Genomic DNA, 22,210 nt, shown 5'->3' on the forward strand with positions numbered 1-22,210 from the left:
GTTGAGGTGGTAGCTCCAGATCACTATAGTATTAAGAGACATATTTTTCTTGTAATTAGTAGCATAGAAAATGATCACCGGGGCCGGGTAGGTGGCGCTGGAGGTAAGGTGTCTGCCTTGCAAGCGCTAGCCAAGGAAGGACCGCGGTTCGATCCCCCGGCGTCCCATATGGTCCCCCCAAGCCAGGGGCGATTTCTGAGCGCATAGCCAGGAGTAACCCCTGAGCGTCAAACGGGTGTGGCCCAAAAACCAAAAAAAAAAAAAAAAAAAAAAAAAAGAAAATGATCACCAAGAATATCAAAATGGTTTTTCCTGATATTTATTATGACATTCAGCATTTCTCATTTAATTAGGTGCACATATTGAAAAATGTTAGGTTTCAGTACTTGAAATGAAATAATAATAGTAGTAAAGAAATAATGTTCTTAGTGCTTTTTGCACAGAGGCAATAGTAGACACACAGTCAATGAACAAAAATTAAAAGGAAGTACAGATAAATGTAGTTGTAAACCAAGAGGAACGAGTTAAAGAGTTAGAAGGTAGAGAAGTCAGAATTGGCTATTACTTGATGGAGGGGAGTTTGGGATAGAATGTTGGAAAAAACAGAGAAGGAAAAGAGCAGTGTGAACATTCAGAGGTATGAATAGGCAAATGTAGCACCAAGGAAAACCTTCATCTTAAATAACCAAAATTTTAGAAAAATAGTTCAAGGTCTCAGTCAAGATTCTAGAGAGCTTGAGTATGAGAGATGTTTAGATTTCCAACTACCTGAGAAAGCAAAATGACTTCTGAGCTAGTGGTCTAGATCCTGAAACAACACAAGAACTTGCTGGGTTTTGTTTCCAAAAGCCTAAAGAAAATTGCCTGCAACAGTGCTATATAAAGTACTTAACAACAACAACAACAACAAAAACCCATACAATTTAGGGGCTGGAGCAGTGGTGCTAGAAGTAAGGTGTCTGCCTTTCAAGCACTAGCCTAGGACAGACCTGGTTTCTATCCCTGGTGTCCCATATGGTCCCCTGAGCCAGGAGTAACCTCTGAGCATCAATGGGTGTGGTCCCAAAACAAAAACAAAACAATCTACAATTTAGGGCTAGAGAGATGGTTTGGGGTGGGGGTGGGGGCTGGGGCACAAGCCTTGTTGTCTTGTTTGCACAAGGACCTAGGTTCTATCCCCAGCACTGCAGTGTTTCCAAGTATTTCTGGGTGTAGCCCTTGATAACCCTTGAGCACTAGTGAAGTGGCCCTAATGGTCCCTGTTACCTCTGAACCTGAGCTCATACATAACTCACTGGGCTTAAGCATAGAAATGGCCCTAGGGTCCCCTGAGTACTTCTTAGAAGGTACCTTTCTCCTCACATGCAAAGGAAAAGTGAATCTTTATGATGTTGGGGCCGGAGCCATAGCACAGGGCGTTTGCCTTGCGCATGGCTGACCCAGACCAGACCTCGGTTCGATCCTGGCATCCCATAAGGTTCCCCTAAGCAAGGAGCGATTTCTGAGCACAGAGCCAGGAATAACTCCTGAGCGCTGCTGGGTGTGGCCCCAAAGCCAAAAATAAATAAATAAAATAAAATGTTTAGAATCCATGATGCTGCCTGGGGGCAAGTGGAGGGAGAAAAAGGAGCAAGGAATCATGAAGAGCAGCAGAGAAGAAGCTGCTTGGAAAAAGCTAGCATAGAAGCCATGTGAGAAAATGCACATGGCAGATAGGGCCCTAGAATAAACCACATTTCTGATGAAATATTTTGGGGGGATCACACCCGGCCTTGCTCAGGGATTACTCCTGGCTCTACGCTCAGAAATCTCTCCTAGCAGGCTTGTGGGGGACCATATGGGATGCCAGGATTCGAACCACTGTCCTTCTGCATGCAAGGCAAACACCCTACCTCCACGTTATCTTTCCGGCCCCTCTGATGATTTTTTTTTTTTTTTTGGTTTTTGGGCCACACCCTGTGACGCTCAGGGGTTACTCCTGGCTATGCGCTCAGAAGTTGCTCCTGGCTTCTTGGGGGACCATATGGGACGCCGGGGGATCGAACCGCGGTCCGTCCTAGGCTAGCGCAGGCAAGGCAGGCACCTTACCTCCAGCGCCACCGCCCGGCCCCCCCTCTGATGATTTTTTCTTTTTTTGATTTTCGGTTTTTGGGTCACACCCGGTAGTGCTCAGGGGTTACTCCTGGCTCCACGCTCAGAAATTGCTCCTGGTAGGTCTGCGGGGGGGGGGGGGGGGAGACACACGACCATATGGGATGCCAGGAATCGAACCAATGACTGCATAAAAGGCAAACGCCTAACCTCCATGCTATCTCTGATGAAATTTTAACTGACTGCCTGTGAAATTATTTTGCTGCTACTGCTCTTCTCCAGACCTGCCAGCAAAAGGGGTAAAGATACCGTGCCATAAAAGGCCTCATCCCAGGGGCCAGCATGGTGGCGCTAGAGGTAAGGTGTCTGCCTTGCCAGCGCTACCCTAGGATGGACCGCAATTCGATCCCCCGGCGTCCCATAAGGTCCCCCAAGCCAGGAGTGACTTCTGAGCGCATAGCCAGGAGTAGCCCCTGAGTGTCACCGGGTTTGGCCCAAAAACCAAAAAAAAAAAAAAAAAAAAAAGGAAAGAAAAGAAAAGAGAAAAAGGCCTCATCCCAACACTAGGACTTTAGACTTTTTATTTATTTTTTTTGGTGGGGGATCACACCTGGCAGCACTCGGGTTACTCCTGGCTCTGCACTTAGAAATCGCTCCTGGCAGGCACGGGGAACCAACCACCATCAGTCCTGTATCAGCTGCGTGCAAGGCAAATGCCCTACTGCTCTGCTATCTCTCTGGCCCCTAGACTTTTTATTTTATATTGAAATACCAACTGTCACTTGAACGTGGGCACAGGACCTGACAACCCAAGAAGATCTCAGTGGTGGTGAGTGCCTTGACCCTGTGGTTAGTCATGACTTTTTTAAACTGAACTGAAAATGGAGAACCCAGAATGTTGGAATACATGACACCTATCTGAATGTGGCAGAAACCACTTCATGTGGGAAAGCTGAAAGCTTGGAGCACTTCCCCCAAAGCCTAGGCACCTGAAGGTGCCTTTTCCGAGGACCTTGACCTCCCAATTTGCATAAACTTATAGAGGTCAGTGATTGGGAAAAAACTGAAGAGGCTCCATTGGAAGGGGTCCTCAACCCCCAACCCAGATTCTGGCCCAGATGACCTCAGCTGTTCTAAGATCCCAGTCATGTTGCGGCTGCAGTGAGCTGTGCGCCCCGAGATACTCATTTTCTTGGTGAGCTTCAGCAGGAGCCCTTCCGTGGGCAGACAGGTGGGGTTGAGCACAAGCTGCCATGAGAGATGGCACCAGCCCGCGCACCCTGGGGAGTCACCTCTGTTCATTGGTACCTGGACATCATGATCATGAAGAAAAAGAAGATGGAGGAGCTAAAGCTATAGCACAGCGGTAGGGCGTTTGCCTTGCACGCAGCTGACAAGGACTGATGGGGGTTCGATTCTCAGCATCCCATATGGTCCCCCATGTCTGCCAGGAGCGATTTCTGAACACAGAGCCAGGAGTAACCCCTGACTGCTGCCAGGTGTGACTCCAAAACAAAACAAAACAACAGAAGAAGATGGAGGATTCAAGACCGCTGAAGACCGCCAAAGGAAAAGCTGATTTTCAAAACTTCTTGCATCTTTTTTTTTTTTTTTTTTTTTTTTTTTTTTGGTTTTTGGGCCACACCCGGTAACGCTCAGGGGTTACTCCTGGCTATGTGCTCAGAAGTTGCTCCTGGCTTGGGGGACCATATGGGACACCGGGGGATCGAACCGCGGTCCGTCCAAGGTTAGCGCAGGCAAGGCAGGCACTTTACCTTTAGCGCCACCGCCCGGCCCAACTTCTTGCATCTTAACTGTGTTTCAGGTTAATCTCCTGACCCTATTTACATCAGTCATTGTCTTGCTGGTTAAATTGTGTTTTATTTCTAGTATCTTATTATTTTGTTCTGAGCCCCCCTGCAAACAGAAAATTTTGTATCTAACTTTAGTGCTTTAATATTAGTTTACACAATTCTTGGGGCCGGAGAGGTGGCGCTAGAGGTAAGGTGTCTGCCTTGCAAGCGCTAGCCAAGGAAAGGACCACGGTTCGATCCCCCGGCGTCCCATATGGTCCCCCCAAGCCAGGGGCAATTTCTGAGTGCGTAGCCAGGAGTAACCCCTGAGCATCTAACGGGTGTGGCCCGAAAAACCAAAAAAAAAAAATATTAGTTTACACAATTCTGGGGAAATGCACGCTAGAGTTTTGAAGATTCTCAGCTCTCCTCGTGAATATTTCCTAATTTCTATGATGTTTTATTGTGTATCTTATGTAGCAGCTTATTTTCAAACTATATTATATGGAGAAATGTTCTTGTGATTTTGTTTAGAGAAGTTTTGGAAAGGAACTAGGATGTTCTCTAGACTTATTAGCTTGATGTAATAAGGCTAAGAGTTGGGCCCGGAGAGATAGCACAACGGTGTTTGCCTTGCAAGCAGCCAATCCAGGACCTAAAGCGGTTGGTTCAAATCCCGGTGTCCTATATGGTCCCCCGTGCCTGCCAGGAGCTATTTCTGAGCAGACAGCCAGGAGTAACCCCTGAGCACCGCTGGGTGTGGCCCAAAAAACAAACAAACAAAAAAATAAGGCTAAGAGTTTCAAACTATAAATGTATCTGCAGAAAAGTTCTAATGTTTATGCTCCAAGAAGTCTAGGGAAAAAATTTTGTGATATGAATAAGATACGAAAAATGGGGGCTGGAACAGGGCTGGAATGATAGCACAGTGGTAAGGTGTGTGCTTTGCACACGGCCAATACAGACGGACCCTGGTTTGAATTCTGGCATCCCATATAATCCCCCAAACCTGCCAGGAGTAACTTCTGAGCACCGAGCCAGAAGTAACCTCTGAGTGCCGCCAGGTGTGACCCAAAAACAAACAAACAAACAAAAAACAACAACCAAAAAAAAATAGGTATGAAAAAGGCAGGTTAGCTTTGTTGTTGTTTTGTTTTGTTTTGTTTTGTTTTGGGGGGCACACCTGGTGGCACTCAGAGGTTACTCCTGGCTCTGTGCTCAGAAATCACCCTGATAGGGGCCCAGAGAGATAGCACAGCGTAGTTTGCCTTGCAAGCAGCCGATCCAGAACCTAAGGTGGTTGGTTCAAATCCCGGTGTCCCATATGGCCCCCTTGCCTGCCAGGAGCTATTTCTGAGCAGACAGCCAGGAGTAACCCCTGAGCAACCCCGGGTGTGGCCCAAAAAGCCAAAAAAAAAAAAAAAAAAAAGAAATCGCCCTGATAGGCTCCAGGGACCATCTTAGATGCTAGAAATTGAACCTGGTCCACCCTATTGCTGTGCTATCACCTCAGCCCTAAAGACCGGTTGGTTTTTTTTTTTGTTTTTTTTTTTTGGTTTGTTTGTTTGCTTGTCTTTTTTTGGGGGGGTCACACCCAGCAGCACTCAGGGGTTACTCCTGGCTCTATGCTCAGAAATCGCTCCTGGCAGGCTCGGGGGACCATATGCGATGCCGGGATTCAAACCGCTGTCCTTCTGCATGCAAGGTCAACGCTCTACCTCCACGCTGTCTCTCCAGCCCAAGACTGGTTGTTTTGAGAGGAATTGTGTACAATTTAAACTTTGATGGTTTGGATTATGATATTAGCGTTTCTGCCTTTGGCAGAGAACAGGAAAACAAAAGCTTTGTGACTTTTCTCATTTTTTGTTTTTTTGTTTTGTTTTATTTTTAATACAAAGAAGGTGGAGAATGTGGGTACCCCCTTCCTCAACTTTCTATTTATCTAACCTTGATGGTCAGACCCACCCACATCTGGGAGGGGTCTGTGGTTTGGAATAAAAATTATAAAAGGTGTGGCCTGAGGGGAAGGAGGCAGAAAAGGCAGCAAGGAATCTTGGGGAGCAGATGAAAGAGAGAGAGCGCTCGTGAGAGAAAGAGGTAGAAAGCCAGAGGAGAGCAGCAGAGAAGAAGCTGCTTGGAAAAGACAGCATAGAAGCCATCTGAGAATCAGTACGTGGATAGGGGCCATGGAATAAATCGAGTTGACTCCGATGAAACTCTAACTGATTGTGTTTATTTCTATGCTGTTATCCTACGCTTTCAGACCCACTGGTGGAAGGGGTAAAGGTGCTGTGCTGAGAAAAGCCTCACCTCAACACTAGGACTTTAGACATTTTTATTTTATATTAAAACAACATGTGGGTATGTGTGTGGGAGTTGGTGCGTGAGTAGTGCCAGATATTGAACGCCGGTCAAGCATTTACTTCTGAGATAATATTCCCAGTTTCAGTATTTGTGCTTATTAGAAAAGTAAAGATCAGGTTACCTAAATTTGACTTTAAACTATGATTTAATATTTTTTTTTTTTTTTTTTGGTTTTTGGGCCACACCCAGCGGTGCTCAGGGGTTACTCCTGGCTGTCTGCTCAGAAATAGCTCCTGGCAGGCACGGGGGACCATATGGGACACCGGGATTCGAACCAACCACCTTTGGTCCTGGATCGGCTGCTTGCAAGGCAAACGCCGCTGTGCTATCTCTCCGGGCCCTTAAACTATGATTTAATATTTACATATTGAGATGATATATCTAATATTCCACATTCATAATATTTAATAAACTGAGAATATTCCCAATCAAAAAATTTACAAAAGGGCTGAGAGATAGTTGGGTTTTAGGTGTTTGCCTTGAATGTGACCAACACTTGTTTAATCCCTAGAATTCCAGTAGTCCCCTTCGCACAGAGCACAGAACTGAGAGTAGTTCCTGAACACTGCCTGGTGTGGTCCAAAACCCTCTAAAAAAAAGGTTCATAACTTACATGTGTATAACTCAGCAACATATGATCTTAAAACATTAAGCATTTTGAATTACACACCCAGAGGTCTTGAGTACCTTTTTGGTGTGGTTGTGGCAGTCTTAGAACTCTAGCACTACATCTCAGCACTGAACCAGGATCTGTTTGACCAACTGTCACCAAATGTGGCTTCTGGGCCCAATGCACATCCCATAGGAGGCACTCTTCCCTCCAAAAATTTTTTTGGCTAAAACTGTAACTCAGTGGCAGAAAATTTGCTTTACTTATGTGAGGTACTAGAATTCAATCCCTGGCACCACAAAATAAAATAACCATATTTTTCAAAACAAAACAAAAATGACAAGTCGATTTCTCTCTTTTTCTTTTTTGGTTTTTGGGCCACATCCGGTGACACTCAGGTTACTCCTGGCTATGCGCTCAGAAATCGCTCCTGGCTTGGGGGACCATATAGGACGCCAGGGATTGAACCCAGGGCTGTCCTGGATCAGCTGTTTGCAAAGCAAATGCCATACCGCTGCGCTATTGCCCCAGCCCCCAGGTCGATTTCTTAAATTTCCTTGATATCTGTTTTAATAGAACAAGAAGATTCTTTTTAGTTTTTTTTTTTTTTTTTTTTTTTGGTTTTTGGGCCACACCCGGCGGTGCTCAGGGGTTACTCCTGGCTGTCTGCTCAGAAATAGCTCCTGGCAGGCATGGGGGACCATGTGGGACACCGGGATTCGAACCAACCACCTTTGGTCCTGGATCGGCTGCTTGCAAGGCAAACGCTGCTGTGCTATCTCTCCGGGCCCTCTTTTTAGTTTTTTAGTTTCTGAGTCAGTCATACCTTGAAAGGGTGGTTCTATCTTAGAGAAGTTCAAGGTTTAAACATAAGCTCCTTGATGTGCTCCAAAATATTGAGCTCTTTCTAGTTCTATGTTTGTTTTGGTAATTACTTGAAGCTTTGAAATAAAGAAAATCTGGCCACAAAGACATATAGGAATCCTCATGAACCTTCTAAAAGGTTGCATGAAGGATCGCCAAGGACCTTAGACAACAATTTGGGAAATAGGATTGTGAAAGTAAACCTGATGAGTTGGGGGCCCGGAGAGATAGCACAGCGGCGTTTGCTTTGCAAGCAGCCAATCCAGGACCAAAGGTGGTTGGTTCGAATCCTGGTGGCCCATATGGTCCCCCGTGCCTGCCAGGAGCTATTTCTGAGCAGACAGCCAGGAGTAACCCCTGAGCACCGCCGGGTGTGACAAAAAAGCAACAACAACAAAAAAAACTGGTGAGTTGGAAATCACAACTGGATTCTTACTCTGGGTCTTCCATTTAACTGAAGTATGGTTTTATTTTGTGATTTCTCCCTCTCTCCCTCCTGTTTCTTTCTTTTTTTTTTTTTCTTTTTTGGTTTTTGGGCCACACCCGGCGGTGCTCAGGGGTTACTCCTGGCTATCTGCTCAGGCACAGGGAATATGACATGGGAATGGGACACCGGGATTCTAACCAACCACCTTAGGTCCTGGGTCAGCTGCTTGCTAGGCAAACACCGCTGTGCTATCTCTCTGGCCCCTCCTTTCTTCCTGTTTCTCAGGGAGTACTCCTGACTCTGTCCTTATGGAGCACACTTGGGTGTCCATATGTGATGCTGGAAATCAAACTAGAGTCAGTAGCATGCAAGGTAAGAGCCTTAACCTTAGACTATCTGTTTGGCCCCTCTTTTTTATTCAAAAGTAGAATTGTATTGATTTTTATTAGGTTTATTTGTTCATTTGTTTGTTTGGGGACCATACCAGACCACCAATTCAGGAGCAGCCCCTGAGTCAGGTGTGGCCTCTGAAGCCAAATAGTAACAATAATAAAATATCAAGTGCCTGACATACAGTAGGGCTTAATAAATATTCAGACTACGGTGTTATTGTTATGAATCCTGAGAGACTGCAGAAGTTTGAAGTAATAAGAATTCATAAGAGAAGGCCTGACACTCAAAGAAAGGAGAAAAACAAGCAGGGAGACCAGCTCACAGGCTTGCAGCACATTCAGTCCTTGGCTCCACATGGTCCCCGGACCATCACTGTATGCTGCTCTGAAGCTACTGGGGAATGCTCTGAAGCTACTGGGGAATCCACAGCACTATAGTGCCCAGCAGCATCCCTGGGCCCTGGCACAGAACTGCAGGTCCAATTGGCTAAGCTCACTGGGTGGGGATCCAGAATCTTCTGAGCATTGCATGGGTGGCCTGCTTCACCTACTCCGCAGAACTTTGGGGCTAGGGAGATAGCTGAAAAGGTAGAACATATGCCTTGCACATGTGAAGCCCTGAGTTTGCACTGAGCCAGCAGGGCTATATCACAGGGCACAGTATTGCCACAATGGTTCATGCCCCGCCACTGCTAGGGATGGCCCCTATTGAAAAACAAAATTTTTCCAGGGAGCAAGAAAGAGAGTAGTACATTGGGTAGGGCTGTTGCCTTGCATGCAGTCAACCTGGTCCAATCCCTGGCATCCCATATGGTCTCCTGAGCATCTCCAGGAGTTCTCTCAGAGCATTGTCAGGTGTACCCCCCTCCATAAAACAAGAGAAATATTTTTCCATATTATAAAATAGATCATGATTCTAGAAAACAATTGCCCCACTACCACACACATACATATTGTGGCCATTCTGCATGTACAATTTATAATGTGTCGCTTAACAGCGTATCATAAGCATTTCTCCATATGATTTAATTTTCTCTGACAACATTGATTTTAATGGCTGCTTAAGATTTCATTACATGGATGATTTATTTAACCATATCCCTATAGGGTAGCTGACTTGTTGTTTTACATTTTTTCCTTGTCATTAAAAAAATGCTATCCTAAGCATTTCTCTTAATTAACCTTTGTCCTAGTTTGTGAAGACTGTCTGGGAGAGCTTTTCTAGAAAAGAAATTAGAGATGATATGTTTTAAGGCTAAGATCAAAAGCTATAGCGTCAGTTAACTAGGTTGTCCCTAGGTCAAATCCAGACCTCATCTTAGAGGAGCACATCACTTAACCTAAGACTTAGTTCCTCACCCACAGTCAGTTTCTACCTCACAGGGATCTTGTTTATTAAGTCTGACAGAAAACAGGACTCATAAAGTCTAGAAATTACTATTACCTGGGCCTGGAGAGATAGCATGGAGGTAAGGTGTTTGCCTTTCATGCAGAAGGTCATTGGTTCTAATCTGGGCATCCCATATGGTTCCCTGTGCCTGCCATGGGCGATTTCTGAGCGTGGAGCCAGGAGTAACCCTCTGAGCACAGCTGGGTGTGACCCCCCCCAAAAAAAAACTTACATTACCACTAATCAAGTTCAGATACTTAATCATATACATGCACACATATGACTGGTCTGTTTCTGTGTTAGCCTTTTTTTTGTAGAGTAGCCCTTTTACTCTATATTTTGGTTGCTTACTTGTTTGAGTTCCCACACTCAGCTGTGCTCAGGAGCAACTCCTAGCAGGGCCTTTGCCTTGCATGCAGCTGATCTGGGACAGACCTGAGTTCTATTCCTGGCATCTCATATGGTCCCCCAAGCCTGCCAGGAGCTATTTTATCTATCTATCTATCTATCTATCTATCTATCTATCTATCTATCTATCTATCTATCTATCTATCTATCTATCTATCTATCTATCTATCTATCTATCTATCTATTTTTGGTTTCTGGGTCACTCCCAGAAATAGGTGCTTTAGTTGCTGGCAGTAATTATCTCTTAGACCCCAGGTGTTCAGGGGTTATTCCTGGCTTTGTGCTCAGAAATCACTCCAGGCAGGAACAGAGGACCATATGAGAGGCCGGGAATCAAACCACCATTTGTCCTGGGTGCACCTTGTGCAAAGCAAATGCCCTACCTCTGTGCTAGCTCTCTGGCCAACCCAGGAACAATTTTTATTTATTTATTTATTTATTTATTTATTTATTTATTTATTTATTTATTTATTTTTGGTTTTTGGGCCACACCCGGGGTTACTCCTGGCTGTCTGTTCAGAAATAGCTCCTGGCAGGCACGGGGGACTATATGGGACACCGGGATTCGAACCAACCACCTTTGGTCCTGGATCGGCTGCTTGCAAGGCAAACGCCGCTGTGCTATCTCTCTGGGCCCCCAGGAGCAATTTCTGAGTGCAGAATTAGGAGTAACCCCTGAGCACCGCTGGGTGTGACTCATTAAAAAAATTTGTGATTGAGAGGTCAGAGAGATAGCATGGAGGCAGGGTGTTTGTTTGCCTTGCATGCAGAAGGAAGGTGGTTTGAATCCTGACATTCCCATGTGGTCCCCTGAGCCTGCCAGGAGCGATTTCTGAGCAGAGTCAGGAGTAACCCCTGAGCGCTGCTGGGTGTGACCCCCCCCAAAAAAAAAAACTGTGATTGAGTGAAATGATCATAGTACAGTAGGTAGGCTACTAGTCTTGCATGTGGTTGACCTGAATTGGATCCCCAACTCTCAATATGACCTCCAGAACACTGTCTGAAGTATCTGTTGAGTGAAGAGCCAGGTATAAGTTCTGAATACTGCTGGGTATGCCCCCCCCAAAAAAAAAATAACAAGAGAAGTGTACGAGATAATTACTGCCAGCAAAAAAAGCACCTGTTTTATAAGCAGCTGGTCTGGGTTTGATCCCAGCACTGTACATACATAGGCTTTCTTTTTTTTTTTTTTTTTTTTGGTTTTTGGGCCACACCCGTTTGACACTCAGGGGTTACTCCTGGCTATGTGCTCAGAAATCGCCCCTGGCTTGGGCGGACCATATGGGACACCGGGGGATCGAACCGTGGTCCGTTCCTTGGCTAGCGCTTGCAAGGCAGACACCTTACCTCTAGCGCCACCTTCCCGGCCCAGGCTTTCTTTTTTTTTGGCTTTTGGCTTTTGGCTTTTGGACCACAACCGGTTGTGCTCAGGGATTGCTCCTGGCTCTGCATTCAGAAATTGCTTCTGGTTCGGGATGCCAGGAATTGAACCCTGCTCCATCCTGGGTTGGCCTCGTGCAAGGCAAATGCCCTATTGCTGTGCTATCTCTTCAGCCCTACATAGCCAGGAGTGATGCCTGAGAACAGAACTAGGAGTAACCCCTGAGCACCACAGGGCTACTAGGTGTCACACACACACACACACACACACACACACACACACACACACACACACACACACACACACCCCTTGTGATTGAGGGGCCAAAGCAATAGCACAGTAGAGAGTGTGTTTGCCTTGCATGTGACAGACCTGGGTTTGATTTCCCATCATCCCATTTGGTCCTTAGGCTGCCAGGACTAATTTCTGAGAGCAGAGCCATGAATGATTCTTGAGTGCTGGTGGGTATGGTCCCTCCCAAATTCCCTCCCAACACACGAAATTGTGATTGAGAGGTTGGAGGGATAACTCACAGGAGTTAAGCACTTCTTTTTTTTTTTTTTTTTTGGTGGCTTTTGGGTCACACCCGGCAGTGCTCAGGGGTTACTCCTGGCTCCATGCTCAGAAATTGCTCCTGGCAGGCACATGGGACCATATGGGACGCCGGGATTCGAACCGATGACCTTCTGCATGAAAGGCAAACGCCTTACCTCCATGCTATCTCTCCGTGCACTTCTTTTGCATGTAGGAAGCCTGAGTTTGATCTCCTGGACCAGGTGAGAATCCTCACTATTTTTTTTTTTAATGGTAGGTGGGGGAGGGGCGGGTGGTAGCCATACACCTGGCTGTGCTCAGGGATTCTTTCCAGCTCAGTGCTCAGAGGTCTGCTCAGAGGTCACTCAAGCAGTTGTTGGAGTGTCAAACCCTGGGTTCCAAAATGTAAGCTGTGCTCCAGTCCTTTGAGTCATCTGCCCCAGTGCCTCATGATAGCGAAGTGTTTTCTGATGGTGGTGACGTTCGTTACCTATGAATGGAGAAACTGCAACCATAATAGCTAGTGTATAAGGAAGACTTGCTGTGTGTGGGCAACACCCAGTGGTGTTCTGGGGCTGCTCCCTGCCTGGGGATGGTTTTCAGCAGCTTTTTCTACAACAAAAAAGACTTGTGATTGAAGGGCTAAATGCTTTACTGGGCTTTCTCAAGTCTGCATTCTGTGTTGACCATGTATCTTGTTTGTTTCTCTCTCTTTCCTATTTCCACTCTGGAGAAGCCATGTTCTCTCTCAAACATGTACTTCCCTCACATCTTTCTAAGTAAGTTTCAGTAAAAACTTTGTTTCAGTGGCTAGAGTGGTGGCACAAGTGGTAGGGCATTTGCCTTGCATGCGCTAATCTAGGATGGACTAAACCGTGATTTGATCCCCTGGCGTCCCATATGGTCCCCCAAGCCAGGAGCGATTTCTGAGTGCATAGCCAGGAGTAACCCTGAGCATCACCGGGTGTGGCCCCAAAACCAAAAACAAACAAAAAACACCCCAAACCAAAAAACTCTGTTTCACAAAGAAATGAAATAAATGCTTTACTGTATTTACTAATCTGATCCTCAAGCCAGCTTAATGGGACAAAAACTATGACAGTCTCATTTTCTGAATGGGAAAACAGATTAGAGGGTTCTAGTTCATACGGCCACAAAATAAATGAGCAGGGCTTTCACATCTTGTCCTTTGATTTTAGGCTATAATTCTGTTTGTTTCTAGGCCTCACTCAATGCTGCTGGAGATCATTCCTGACTCTGTGCTGGGGTCATTCTTTTTATTGGGGGGGGGGGTCATTCTTGATGGAGTTAAGGAATCATGTGGTACTGGGTCCACCATTGAGTTCTCTCTCTGACCAATATGATCTTAACTATCATGCTATTGTGATACTTTTATTTTATTTGTTTGCTTTTTTTCAGCCACACTCAGTGACATTCATGGGCCTCTCCTGGCTATGTGCTCAGAAATTGCTCCTGGCTTGGAGACCATATGGGACACTGGGGATCGAACTGTGGTTTGTCCTAGGCTAGCATGTACAAGGCAGATGCCTTACTGCTTACGCCACTGCTCCAGCCCTGATATTTTTATTAATTATGTCTTCTAACTGGTTATTAGTATCTAAGGAGGCTATGGTTTTTTTTTTATATTTTCCCTTTGTCAAGCGACTTCTCAAATTCTTTTACTAATTCTCTTAACTTTATTTTTTTTTTTTTTTTGTTTTTTTTTTTTTGTTTGTTTTTGGGCCACACCCGTTTGACGCTCAGGGGTTACTCCTGGCTATGTGCTCAGAAATCGCCCCTGGCTTGGGGGGACCATATGGGACGCCGGGGGATCGAACCGCGGTCCGTTCCTTGGTAGCCTTACAAGGCAGACACCTTATCTCTAGCGCCACCTTCCCGGCCCATAATTCTCTTAACTTTAAAACTGATTCACATAGATTTTTTAGGTACACAATCATATCATCTGCAAACATTGATAAATCTGTCTGTCTTTTTCCAAAAGTTATAGCCTCCTTTTTTTTTTTAAATTTCCAGACTATTGTATTGGATTTTTCAGAATAATACAATACTAATATAATGATGAGACTAGACATTCTGTTTTATCTTACCTTTGCATAAATTGTAAAGATACTTCGGATATACACATTAATATCACCATTATGTTTATAGAAAATAAAATGACTTATGATAGCTATTAAAATGTTCAAATATATTATTGATTGTTTTATCATTATTTTTTACTTAATTAATTTTTTTAAGCCTTATCTGACTGTGCTCAGGGCTTACTCCTACCTCTCTGCTCAGGGATCATTTCTGAGCAGACTTGAGTAGTCAATCATATGGGGTGCTGGGGATTGAATTCAGGTCAGCCATGTACAAGGCAAATACCCAGTTACCCACTGTACTATCTGTCCAGCCCCTTATCATGGTTATTATTTAAGGGGGTGGGCCACACCCATTAATACTCCGGGTTTTCTCCTGGCAGGGCTTAGACAACCATATGGTTACTCGGAATTGAACCGGGGAGGGGGGGCATGTTTAAGGCAAGTACATTTCTCACTATAGCAGGGGTCTCAAACTCGTGGCCCTCTGTACAACATTTTGTGGCCCTTCCCTAGAGGAATCTTTTTTTTTGTTTTGTTTTGTTTAGTTGTTTGGGTCACCCCCCCCAATGTTCAAAGCTTACTACTGACTTTGCACTCAAGGATCACCCCAACTTTGCCTCCTGCGGCCCCCAGGTAAATTGAGTTTGAGACCCCTGCACTATAGTATCTCTCTGGTCCTTGATAAGTTTCTTCCCCTTCTTCGTTCACACCTGGAAATTACTCAGAAGATATTTCTGGCTCAGCAATCACTCCTGGCAGTTCTCAGGAAACCATATGGGATTCCAGGTATTGAACCTGGGTTGGCCACATGCAAGGCTAGCACCTTACCCCTGTACTGTCTTTCTGATCTTGGATTAGCTCATTTTGTATCTATTATATAAGTTTCCTTATACCTTGGGTTAATTCTTGGAACAAACTCTAATTAGTTGTGGTATGTAATAATCATATTAGCATACTTTTTAGTTTTGTGTTTGTTTGGTTTTGGACCACATCCAGTGATGTTCAAGAGTTACTTCTAGCTCTATGCTCAGAAATCACTTCTGGCAGGGCTCAGGGGACAAATGCCCTACATGTTGGACTATCTTTTCAGCCCCCTCTATACTCTTTAGTTTTGTGTGTCAATCTGAAAAACTTTTGCATTTTTACATTAATATTCGTAAGTAAACATGGTCAATAGATTTTTGGGGAGGGTGCTACTTCTGACAGATTTTTATATTAGGTATATTCTGTCTTCATAAAAAATTGGGTAGTTTTCCATATTTTTTCTATGTTCCAGAACAGATTCTGCTTTCTATTCATTTTGACAGATAAATACTGTATAATAAAGATGACAAGGAAGAGAATGCAAATTGGCATAGATTATTTTGCCTCAGTAACTCTGCCACTTTTGTAACTACAGGACAGCTTTGATTGTGAAGAAGCAATTTGGAGCAGTAGGAGGGTCAAATGGGCCCTTATTTTGGTGTAGGAGAGTGTGGCTGGCTGGGTAAGCACAGAGGTGAGCAAAGGTGGTCCTGGGGAGGGAGGGAGTGCTAGGAAGGAAACATGCATGGAAATGACAGGCGAGCTCACACTAGGCTGCTGTGTTAAAACAAGGACATAAAACAGGATCAGATAGAATAACCAGGCCCAAAGGTTCACAATGCTGGAGGGGACAATGAGAGGCTCACTGGGGCCATGGGTCCTCCTTCCCTCTAGAAAAATAGACCTTGGCTCATGCTGGAGAAAATAATGCTGTTTCTCAGAGAGTCCTTATTCCTCTATCATCATTCTATCTTTATCTGAGCTAAGGACTAAATCCAGTAGATCCTACAACAGTGATTCAGCGCAGAGGAAAGAACAAAAAACAAACTTCATCCACTTTGCCTTTATGTGCAGTCATGTACTTAACTAGACTCTTTATTCCTTATTGTTTTATTTTTAGGCCACACCTGGCAGAACTCAGGGGTTACTCCTGGCTCTGACTCAGAAATTGCCCCTGGCATGGGGCTGGACCGGTGGTGCAGAGGTAGGGCATTTTGCCTAGCATGTGGCTGATCTGGGATGGACCTCGGTTTGATCCCCCAGCTCCCTGTATGGTCCCCCGAGCCAGGAGCGATTTCTGAGTGCATAGCCAGTAACCCCTGAACATCACTGGGTATGGTCCAACCCACCCCACCATCACCAAAAAAAAAAAAAAAAAAGAAATTGTCCCTGGCAGGCTTAGGGAACCATGTGGGATGCTGGGAATTGAATCGGGGTTTGTTCTGGGTTGGCCGAGTGCAAGGCAAATGCCCTACTGCTGCCCCCTATTTGATTTTATATAAATTTGCTGGGCTTTTTTTTTTTTTTTTTTTGGTGGGGGGTTTTCTTTGTTTTGGGTCACACCCGGCAGTGCTCAGGGGTTACTCCTGGCTTTACACAGAAATCGGTCCTGGCAGGCTCAGGGGACCATATGGGATGCCGGGATTCGAACCATCGACCTTCTGCATGTGAGGCAAATGCCTTACATCCATGGTATCTCTCCATGGATTTGCTGTTTTTATTTATTTACTTAAATCTTATTTTAGGTGTGTTTTATAATATTGTTATTGGTAGGGTTTTCTTTATAAATCATTTTAGCACACACACACCCCGCTAGAGGGTCTGCATCCCTCCACCATTTTATTTGGTTTTTAGTTCTTCCCTTCCTGCTGTGTACAGGTAATTCATATGGACAAACTTCATACATGTTAACTCTAGTTTATTTGTGGGCAATATTCAGTGGTGTTCAAGGGCTGCTCCCTTGCCTAGGGATGTTTTCGACAGTGCTCAGGGGGACCCTACAGCTTTGGAAAACCTAGTTCCCCCATATACAAGGCATATGCTCAGCCCAATTGAGCCCAATTTTTTTTGCCACACCCAGCTGCATTCAGGATTTACTCCTTGCTCTGTGCTCAGAAATTGCTCCTGGTTTGGAGTACCATATGGGATGCCGAGGATTGAACCTGCGTCCATCCTGGGTCAGCTGTGTGCAAGGCAAATGCCCTACCACTGTGTTACCACTCTGGCCCCCAATGTTGTTTCTTTATGTTGCAGGAAAGTGTTATAGAATAGGCAGGAGCAGTTCTGGATTACTAAGACCTGTTCAGCATCTGCTTACCACTTAGCAGGAACCATTATGAATTAAAAACGAAGAGACTGGGCCCGGAGAGATAGCACAACGGCGTTTGCCTTGCAAGCAGCCAATCCAGGACCAAAGGTGGTTGGTTCAAATCCCGGTGTCCCATATAGTCCCCCGTGCCTGCCAGGAGCTATTTCTGAGCAGATAGCCAGGAGTAACCCCTGAGCACCGCTGGGTGTGGCCCCAAACCCCCCCCCCAAAAAAAAACAAAACAAAAAAAACAACAACAAAACAAAAAAACCAAAGAGACCAGGAAGACAGTTCAGAGGGCTGTTGTCCCCAGCACTGAAACACTTATGGAAACCAAACAATGGGCCTGAGCCTGAGTAACCCTGTCAATTACCAGCACTGCCAGGCTCCCATGATCCCCAAACAAAACTGAAACAAAATTGGGGCCAGAGTAATATAATAGCACAGTGGGTAGCCCTGCATGCAGCCAACTCTGATTCTATCCTTGGCATCCCATATGCCCCCGAACCCCAGCCTGCCAGGAGTAATTTCTGAGTGCAGAGCCAGGAGTAACCTCTGAGCACCACCAAGTGTGGCCTCCAAAACAAAAACAAACAAAACCTAAAACAAAGCCAATCTAAAGCACACACCCAAGACCCCCATACTAATGAAATTCATCCCTTCTAAACTTATTTTAAAAGTCAGTCAGGAATTCTAGACTTTTTTTTTTTGGTTTTTGGTTTTTGGTTTTGGGGCCAAACCTGGTGATACTCAGGGGTTACTCCTGGCTACATGCTCAGAAATTGCTCTTGGCTTGGGGGACCATATGGGACGCCTGGGGATCGAACCTCGGTCCATCCTAGGCTAGCGGGGGAAAGGCAGACACCTTACCGCATGTGCCACGGCTCCAGTCCCTAGGCTTCTTTTTATACAAATTAAAATATGTATTTTATTAAAGAATCATGATTTACAGGAGGTTGGAGTGATAGTACAGTGGTAGGATATTTGCTTTGCATGCTGCCAACCTGGGACGAACCTGGGTTCAATCCCCAGCCATCCCATATGGTCAACTGAGCCTGCCAGGAGCGATTTCTGAGCACAGAGCCAGGAGTAACCCCTGAGCGCTGCTGGGTGTGACTCCAAAAACAAAACAAGGGGCTGGAGAGATAGCATGGAGGTAAGGCGTTTGCCTTTCATGCAGAAGATCATCAGTTCGAATACGGCTTCCCATAGGGTCCCCCGTGCCTGCGAAGAGCAATTTCTGAGCATGGAGCCAGGAGTTTCCCCTGAGCACTGCCGGGTGTGACCCAAAACACACACACACACACACACACACACACACACCACACACACACACACACACACACACACAAAAGTAAAACAAAAACAAAACGAAACGAAACAAAAAGAATGATGATTTACAGTTATTAATAGTTGAGTTTTAGACATATCACTTTTATTTGTTTTCAGACCACACCTCGTGATGCTTAGAGGTAATGCTTAGCTTCTGGCTCTGCACTCAGGAATACTGGCGATCGAAATATTGAACCCAGATCAGCCTTTTAGATTCAGAGTTATACTCTAAATACTCTTCCACATCACTAGTATAACAGTAGCCCTGACCCTGTTCCCCATTACTTCCCTTCTTCTTCCTTCCTATTTTAACATCTTCCTTTTCAGTTTTTATCTTCCCTAAGCTCTGGGGTCAAAGGTGATTTAGGCATTCCCCTTTACTACATTACAGTTCTTCATCCAGTTATTCTATACCACAAATTAGTGAGACATTCCTGTTTACACAAATTGTTTAAAAATTATTTTAGGTGGGGCGTCGCTGCATGGAGGGTGCGCACCCTGCTGCCCCGTGCCCGGTGCCCGCAGGTGCCCACCATTCCTGCTGCTGCTACTGCTGCCCATGGCATTCTCATAGGAAGAAGAGGGAAGAACCCAAAATTACCAGGGACTCCAGGAGGCACCGGCACTCTAATTAAAAAAAAAAGTAAAAACAAAAAAGAAAAAGAAAAAAATTATTTTAGGCGCCAGAGTAATAGCACAGTGGCTAGGGCATTTGTCTTGCATGTGGCTGACCTGGTTAAATCCCCGGCATCCCATATGGTCGATCTCCTGAGCTTGACAGGGGTAATTTCTGAATGTAGAGTCAGGAGTAAGCAAGCCCTAAGTACCACTGGTGTGGCCCCCAAATCAAAAGATAATAACTAAATAATAACTATCTTATATGGTGGCTAAACCAACATGACCCTTTGAGAGCTTCTCTCTCTCTCACCCATGGATGGGTTTTTAACAACCAGCAGAGCAGCCACCAGCTTGACATCAGGGGAAGGTGCCAGGAGCACAGATGGTTCACAGCCCAGATAATTAGCTTACAAAGAAGCAGCAACATCTCATAAGTCTTCTGTGAATGAAGTTTGGTTGGACACAGCTGGGGCAGAGGACAATGGATTTCCTCAGCAAAACATGGCCAAGCACTCGCCTACTTCCTGTGGGCAGCCATTTTTACTCAAAGCTTGCTGGAAGGAATTATATATTATTATAGCGACAACATAACTCCTGAAGGGTGGGTACTCCAAAGAGTTCATGCTGGAAAGAGGGTATGGAAAGTGAATTCACAGTGAAGTAGCCTGATAAACTCACCCTCTGCAAGGAGTTTAAATTCAACATGGACAATCAAGAGCTGTATTGACAGGGGAAAGGAGATAGCTCAAAGGACTAGTGTACACACTTTGCATGCTGGATGCCTGGGCTGATCCCTGGCACACATAGTTCCCTAAGTATAATCAGGAGAGATCCCCAAGCACTCTCAAAACAAAACAAGAACAGTGATAATATGTACTTCTGATATGGTGTGAAGGAGATAGCACTTTACCTATGTGATCTTTCTCCCCAAGCTCCATAACCCCTGTCTAGTTACAAGAAAACTATCACATTTCAATAGAGGGACATTCTATGAATTCTTAGAATTATCCAGAGTCCAGGACCGGAGCGGTGGCGCCTTGCAGACCGGTAAAGTGTCTGCCTTGCAGACCGGTAAAGTGTCTGCCTTGCAGGTGCTAGCCTAGGAAGGACTGCGGTTCAATACCCTGGCATCCCATATGGTCCCCCAAGCCAGAAGCGATTTCTGAGCGCATAGACAGGAGTAACCTACCTTTGAGCATCACCGGGTATGGCCCAAAAGCCCCCCCCCCAAATTATCCAGTCTTCAAAAACAAGGAACATTTAACAAACTCAGTCAAGAAGAGCCCAGGGATGGGGCCGGAGAGATAGCATGGAGGTAAGGCGTTTGCCTTTCATGCAGGAGGTCATCGGTTCGAATCCTGATGTCCCATATGGTCCCCCGTGCCTGCCAGGAGCAATTTCTGGAGCCAGGAATAACCCCTGAGCACTGCCAGGTGTGACCCAAAAACCACACACACACACACACACACACACACACACACACACACACAAGAGTCCAGGGAGGGGTTGGAAAGATCATATCACGTGATAGGGTGTTTGCCTTGTATACAGCTGACCTGGGTTAGATTCCTGGCACCTAATATAGTCCCCTGAGACTGCATTATGCTGGGTATAGCCCCAGAACAATAGCAACAAAAAGAACTCAGGGAGAGATGACAGCTTTATGTAATATAGTGTCCTGGACAGAATTTTTTTGGTTGTTTTAGAGCCATATCTGCAGTACTCAGGGCTTACTCCTGACTGCTTAGGGATCACTCCTGGCAGGACTGGTGGAAACATATGTGGTGCTGGATTTTGGGTATGGAACCTGGAATACCGGCATTCAAGGCAAGAGCCCTACTTGCTGTACTGTTGCTCCAGCTCCTGGTTGTTACTTCTTTGTGAAGACAGGAATTAAACCCAGGGCTTCATATAAGTAAAGCAAGTGCTTTACCACTGTACCACATCCTCAATCCTGATGGAATCACCCAGCAGAAAGAAGATATTAGATGAAAGTCAGTTCCTATTTAATTGTTTTCTGTAAACTTGAGACTGTTCTAAAAAATAAAATCTAGTAGTAGTAGTAGTAGTAGTAGCAGCAGCAGTAGCAGCAGCAACAAATAATAATAATACCTACAAGAATAAAATGAGGATTAATTAATTAATCCAATTCTTTGAGACTTCATGGGCATTTTCTTAGTTCTTCCTCCCTTGGGGTACTTCCCTTATACCCAGGCTCCTTTGATCTTACCCTACCACCTCTTTCGGTGACCCGTAGGCGGGCATCTCCTTCAAGCTCCAGGCTTCAGACAAGCTTCTGGGGCGATTTCCAGACTGTCCATCAGCTCATCATTCTTGTAAATCGCTGTTGCACGGCGCCCCCTGGAGGCCCACCCCGGCACTCCCGAACCCAATGACTGAAAATAGAACAAAAATCCAAACGACCTAGGATGGCTTATGCAAGGCCTATTTTCAGATCCCCAGCTTACGATCAAAACTAGTTTTCTCAGTCTCCACATGGGATTTCACAGTAATGCAACTATCATCTTTGATTTAGAAAGCTTGAAAATCTTTGTGGCAAAAGTCAGCTAAAGTGAACTTCAAAGAGCGGCGCTAAAATATGGTAGGGGTAGGAGAGATAATTGTGAAGGAAGTTTTAAAAGTGCAATGCCGGCGGGCTATTCAGTGTCTCATAAACTGCAATAAAGAGTCAGTGGTCCCTTCGAGCCAGCCAGGAGTCGAACCTGGAATCTTCTGATCCGTAGTCAGACGCGTTATCCATTGCGCCACTGGCCCCGAGACAATTATAA

The 22,210-nt window shown here is 45.3% G+C and overlaps 1 non-coding gene across 1 annotated transcript; it reads right to left on the reverse strand.

Annotated features, from left to right (window-relative positions):
- Nucleotides 1-22,123: 22,123 nt before the first annotated feature.
- Nucleotides 22,124-22,196, reverse strand: TRNAR-ACG (transfer RNA arginine (anticodon ACG)). The gene has a single exon. It is a non-coding gene; the product is annotated as a tRNA-Arg (tRNA).
- Nucleotides 22,197-22,210: the final 14 nt, after the last annotated feature.

This window comes from Suncus etruscus, chromosome 2, assembly GCF_024139225.1.
Source record: "Suncus etruscus isolate mSunEtr1 chromosome 2, mSunEtr1.pri.cur, whole genome shotgun sequence".
Classification (NCBI taxonomy): domain Eukaryota; kingdom Metazoa; phylum Chordata; class Mammalia; order Eulipotyphla; family Soricidae; genus Suncus; species Suncus etruscus.